Source organism: Salvia miltiorrhiza, chromosome 6 (genome assembly GCF_028751815.1).
Source record: "Salvia miltiorrhiza cultivar Shanhuang (shh) chromosome 6, IMPLAD_Smil_shh, whole genome shotgun sequence".
Classification (NCBI taxonomy): Eukaryota; Viridiplantae; Streptophyta; class Magnoliopsida; order Lamiales; family Lamiaceae; genus Salvia; species Salvia miltiorrhiza.
In genome coordinates, this window is record NC_080392.1 from 6,230,646 (window position 1) to 6,237,377 (window position 6,732).

The following is a 6,732-nucleotide window of genomic DNA, read 5'->3' on the forward strand; positions in this document are numbered from 1 at the left end:
GAGATTTCTGAAAGGTTCTTCATCAACTGGTATTCTGTTTGAAAGGATAAAGGACTTCAATGGGGAAGCTCTACAGGGATTTGTAGATTCTGACTATGCTGCAAATGTTGGCAGCAGGAGGTCACAAACTGGTTATGTATTTTTACTGTATGGTTCTGCAATATCATGGAAATCCAGTCTGCAAAGTGTAGTATCTTTGTCTAGAACAGAATCTGAGTACATGGCTCTCACAGAGGCAGTAAAGGAGTCAATATGGCTTAAAGGAATACTAAAGGAATTTGGGATTCGGCAGAAATCAGTGAATGTCTATTGTGACAGTCAGAGTGCTATATGTTTGACAAAACATAGCGTATTCCATGAAAGATCAAAGCATATAGATGTCCGACATCATTTTGTCAAAGACATTGTTGCTAAAGGGTTGGTCAAAGTTCTTAAGATTGGAACAGAAGATAATCCAGCTGATATGTTAACCAAGGTTCTTCCTTCTACCAAATTTAACCACTGTAGAAGATTGATCAACTTGGTGTCATGCTCTGATCTCTGAAGTGGAAGGGATGCCCTGTAGTGGGGCATGGTTTTGAGGGGAAGGAGATACATATTTTGTTGGCAGCAATTTCTTGCCAAGGTGGAGATGGTTGTGAAAGGTGGCTTCGAATTTGCCTGCACGTTTGATTCCTCTGGCGGTTGAATCCTCTGGCGGTTGAATCCTCTGACGGTTGATTCCTCTGGAAGATGATCTCTCTGGCATCATTCCTCTGGAGTCATTTCTCTGGCGTCATTCCTCTGGAGTCATTTCTCTGGCGTCATTCCACGCTGGTCAGAGGAATAACATGAGTTGTGCAGATGAAGTATTATAAGTCGCGTTTTTTATTTACTTCATGTATTACGTTTCTGTTGAAGCGGTGTCGTTTCTAGCTCAATGTTCAGTGAGTTGGTTAGGGTTTTAAATTCGATCTTTCACTGTGAGTTTTATACTGTAACAAGAAAGAAAGAAGTGTAGTTGGTGTGAGTGCTGTGTAATCTTCTTGAGTTGCGTTTCTCAAGATTTTCGGTCACGTTCTGTAATTCCGGCGAGCTCTCAAATCTATCAATAAAATTTCTCTTCACCCTCCGTGGACGTAGGTCGTTAGTGGCCGAACCACGTAAATCTTCTTCTTCGTTGCATTCTGTTATTCTCTGTTTTGATCTTACAACTATCTATATGAATCAACCAGAAGGTTTTATAGTTTCTGGTCAAGAGTCTAAGGTATGTCTTTTACAGAAGTCCCTATATGGTCTAAAACAAAGCCTCAGGCAGTGGAACAAAAGGTTTGATGAATTTATGATGAGTATAGGATTTCATAGGTCTTTATATGATAGATGTGTTTATCTGAAAAAGGCTAAGGATCAAAGTCTGGCGTATCTACTTTTATATGTCTTATTGCTAGTAAGTCTAGAGCTGAAATTGAGAATGTAAAGAAATCTTTGAATTCAGAATTTGATATGAAGGATTTGGGAGAGGCTAGGAGAATCTTAGGCATGGATATTCTGAGGAATTGAAATAAGGGTAAGCTGATTCTATTCCAGTCAGATTATATAAAGAAAGTGTTAGAGAGATTCCAGATGCATGAAGCTAAATTTGTTAGTATTCCATTGGCTCAACATGTCAAGCTTTCTGAATCTCAAAGACCTACATCTGAAAGTGAAAGACAGGAAATGAGTAAAGTACCATATGCCAATGTTGTTGGCAGCATTATGTACTCTATGGTATGCACTAGACCCGACTTAGCTCATTCTATTAGTGTAGCTAGTAAGTTAATGGAAAATCCAGGAAAAACTCACTGGAAGGCTTTAAAGGTAATACTCAGGTATCTCAAATTCACATCTGATGTTGGTATTGTTTTCAAACAGAATTTAAGTGAGAACAAAGAAGTTTTACTTGGTTTTGTTGACTCTGATTATGCTGCAAGTATTGATACTAGGAAGTCTCAAACTGGTTTTGTGTTCACACTATTTGGATCAGCTTTTAGCTGGAAGTCTATGTTGCAATCTGTGGTATCTTTGTCTACCACAGAAGCAGAATATATAGCTATGACAGAGGCTGTGAAAGAAGAGGTTTGGTTGAAAGGAATGTTAGGAGAGTTAGGGATACATCAAGGAGCTGTGAATATCTTGTGTGATAGCCAAAGTGCTATTTATTTGACAAAGCATCAAGTTTTCCATGAGAGGTCTAAACACATAGATGTGAGACTTCATTTTGTAACAGATATAGTTGAAAAAGGTGAAGTTAAGGTGATTTAAGTGGGAATAGAAGATAATGCTTCTGATATGTTAACCAAGTCATTGAATGTTGCTAAGTTCAGACATTGTTGTGATCTGGTAAGGCTATGCTCTCTGAAAGATAGCAACTTAAACTGATAAGTTTTTATTTTTTGCAGAGTTTCTCAGGTGACAGCTTCATTAATTTAGCAATCAAGGTGGAGAATTGTAGTGTATAAGTGATTGGTAATTTGTGATGCCCCGCTCTTTTAAATACATATTAGATTAAATATGTGCATTAGTTATAAAATTCTTTTAATTATTTATGGTGATTATTTTGTTCAGATAATATTATTTCAGCAAAAGTCTGTATAAGAGATACAGAGCTGCGATTTAATATTCAGTCATGAATGAAACCAATAATTAAATTTATTGGTTTAACTATACGTTTGAGACTTTGTTTTACCAGTTTATTGATTTAATCAATATTATTAGAAAATTTAGATTTATAACCGATTTTATAAATCGTGTTATTTAAATCAAATTGCTAGAATTATAACTTGAGATCATATGCATAATAATTTTATTATTTCGCATTATATGAGTTAAGGTATTAAGTCGCGAATTAATTCCGACTTTCACGTATTAAATCTCAAGATTGAGGATTTAATTTATATAAATACGACGAGTATTTATTAAACGAGAATTGGAGAATTATTACAGGAACTAGGAGAAACTAGATCACGGCACTACACGTATGTCTCGATTTTTCATCCAACACATCAATTCCTACACTATTTCCTACACTATTCCCTACACTATTCCCTATACTATTCACCTTCCCCTCCAATACACCATTACTGCAGAAGGAGATTGTAAAGATTGCAGATTTCTTCCTGTAGTATATCTGAACTCCATCACACCCCAAAGTCTCCTATAGGAGAAGAAAATCACGCCAATATCCACAATTTTCAAAAGCTTCAGCACGCCGAGAAAGAAATTTCACGGTAAGATCACAATTGTCAAAGGATGTAAATTTCAACGATCAAATCTTCAAAAGTTGCAACTCCAGGTACCAAAATTTCCACCATTTTGATTCTGTTGTCTGCAGAAACTCCTCTATAAATTGAGGAGAGTTCTGCAGAAGGAAGAAGTGCAGCGAGCAAGAGAGAGTTTAGGAGATTTGTTTTTTTTTACTTGCAAGAGCTCAAGTGAGCTCCCTTCGCCGGGCCATTTCTTCGTCGACCGGCCACTAGGCTCTGAACCGAGAACGTGTACTCGTTCCTCCATCTTTAGGCTACCAAACCCAACAATCGAAAGGCCGAAACCTTCTCTATATTTTCCCGACCAAAGGCCACAATATCCTTCGGAGGCCAACGTCGAATTCCCGACTTAGCCACCGGCCAACTTACGGCCTTCGTTTCTCACTATCCTTACGACGAAAAAGGATCGAGAAACCACCGTTGTGTAGCCTGATCTATCTCGCACGAGGAAAACTAAGTCGTAGACCTTCGCGGCTAAACCCCATCGCGGAACGACGACCAAAAAAAAAAACCCCGGCGAACAACTTCCATTAGTGCTCACTTGGACAAGGGTAAGTTGACGCCCTTATTTCGATGCATTCCCGTTTCTATTATATTATGAGAAATTTCTGGGGTATAGATGGGAGTGTGGTAAATATTCGTACAAAGTTTCATATCATTTGAACTTCTTTTACTACCCTTTTAAAATTCGAGAAGTCTACTGCCCGTATCTGCTAAAACTGTCGTGAGGCAGATGATTAAGTTAATTATTTCAGTAACCATATGTTGATATTTAGCTCTCAAATTTTTATTCTATGAATATATATGTGTTAGCTATCTACATATAAAATTTGAGCTCATTCAGGTAACGTTTGCTATTTTTCAAAAATCTGGACTTTCAGTTGGCAGAAACTGCCGAATCTGGTAGGCGATGGGAAAATCGCTATATCTCTTAAACTACTTGGATTTTTTCAACATACTTTTTTTTCAATTAAACTAGACTCAAAGAGGTTTCTATTGATATAAAATTCGACTCCATACGAGTTCGGAGTAAAAGCAGTTTATTAGTTGAAGTTGAATCTATACAGTTTTGTTGAGATTGAAATGTTTCTAAATAATTCTTATTAAGGATTTTAAAGTTTTATTGTTGATAAAATATCACTTTTAGTTTATAAATGAGCTATTGAGATATATAAATATTCTGAGAAAGATTTCATGAGAACTTGTTGGTAAAATTATATTAGATGGAATAGTTGATAAATGAAATATTAAAGATTTATTAATTAAATGGTTAAAATATTAAAATTATTAGATCTTCTCGAAAATTTCTTTTATAGTTAACTCCTTTTATTATTTTAAAATATTTTTACAAATGTTCCTAAAATCTCACAATGAAATTTTCATCAGGAATTAATATTTAGAATTTATTAATGACTTATTAGTTCTTTTAATAGTAGCAATATATATATATTGATTGGCATTATTAAATGGGGAAAAGGAAAATATTTTATAAATTATTCTTTATTTATAATGGATAAATAAAGGAATAATATAAAATGGGCTTTCCTACATCCTCAAAGGTACATGAAGTATTTCGATAAAAGAAGAACGATTGTATATGAGTTAGATACAGTCGTTTAAGGAAATATGGGTAGTTAGAGAAATGAGTGAATAGTGATTCACTGCATTTGTTGTTATCTTTCCTATTATTCACTCGAACACATGTTTCGTGTTATCAAAGGTTCAAATAAACAAAAGCGCCTGAGTAACCTATCGCGCTAAGGAAAGAGAATCATTGTCTTAAGTAGCAAAACACTGCAATCAGGTAGGCATTACTTTCGTATATATCAAATGAGTTTAAAATGTTACATTCAAGCAAGTTATTTCATGACAAAATCTTTGAGTTGAAGTTATTTCAAGTATTGTCTTGCCATAAAATGTTTTAATTTCAGTATGATATCTATCTGATATGGCTTTGCCAATTATCATGTAATCGAATTCGAGTCTTGAGCAGTTGATAGCTATCCTGCCTTGGCTAGTGTACACCAGTGACCGTGAGTCATCTAGCGGGTTGGCCGGTCAAGTGACCGTGAGAGGTGGCCACCTCTCCGGCACACAAATTCAGATATGATAGATTACAAAAGAACTTAGTCTGATCAGACGAACTTTAGAATCACAAATGAATTTAGTATGCTTAGGGCCTTTTTAAGTAAAAACCCTTGGTTATACTATTGAAATGGCATGACAATTTACAGTTATTATGTATGTATATGATTTTCGGCATATGTCTACTGAGTACTTTGTACTCAGCCCTGCATGTATTTCTAAATGTGCAGGTTGAGCAGTGATGAGTGATGATGGGGTGTCGTACGGAGCTTTGTCATATTTACTAAATAAACTCTTGGCGATACATGTCTTCATACATGTATCACGTTCTCATTTCCGCTGCGAACACTCAGTTATGATGCAGTTTATCCTATTATGTTGGATTGTCAAATCAAGTTATTGTATAAACACTTAAATCGGATACTCATGACCGATTACTCGTTATTATCTATATATATGTGTGACTTATTCTCATATGATGTCTAAATCTTAATTTAATTCATTTATAATTATTTATCACCCCTTTCTGTCCCCTCTCCTAATTTCCCTTCCCTAGTCACGGTTTCCCGGCTTACCTATCCTTAGTTAAGTCCGGTCGTGACAGAATGGTATCAGAGCAGTTCGGTTGCTCTGAACCCAAGAGTTATCCCAAAATTTATTCTTTACTGAATACTAGTGTTAGAAAGGTCAGTTGACAAAAGCTCAGCACCTCATCACAACATCCTGCTCAACAGAGAAACATAGGTAAATATTTATTAAATGTTGAGAAAGTTGTATTTTCAAATGTTTGTACAAGTGCTTAAATCTCATGCTATATGATTGAGTAGATTCCTTGATGAACTTAGATGCGTTAGAAATGTTTGATCACTCTTACAAAGAACATAGAAGCAAAACATATACATGAGTTTAGTTATCATTCATTACAGTTGAAATGAAAAAAAACACAATAGAAGAAAGAAAATCAGGCGTCACTCGAGGATGTATAAAGATAGAGACATGACGGAGCGTGTCACTCATGATGATACGGGCATAGTTCGAATTGTTCAAACATATCAACTATTGCCTTACCCAATAAATTTATTTATTAAATAGCTCGTAGTGACAAAAGTGCATTGAATGATTTACTATTTGTGCAATGAGTTGAATCTCTTTCAACCCTTAAAATTTCAATACATATGTAAGTATTGGGATTATGACTGCACGATCTAGGACTTGTGAATTATTAATTATGCATAAGTCAGAGATTAAGACCAATATTACTTATGATATGATCACGACTTGTGTTGTTAATACATGAGAGTAATTAGAAACCTACTGCTATAATAACTTATTATGAGTTTAATTATAGAACGTCATTCTTTCAAAG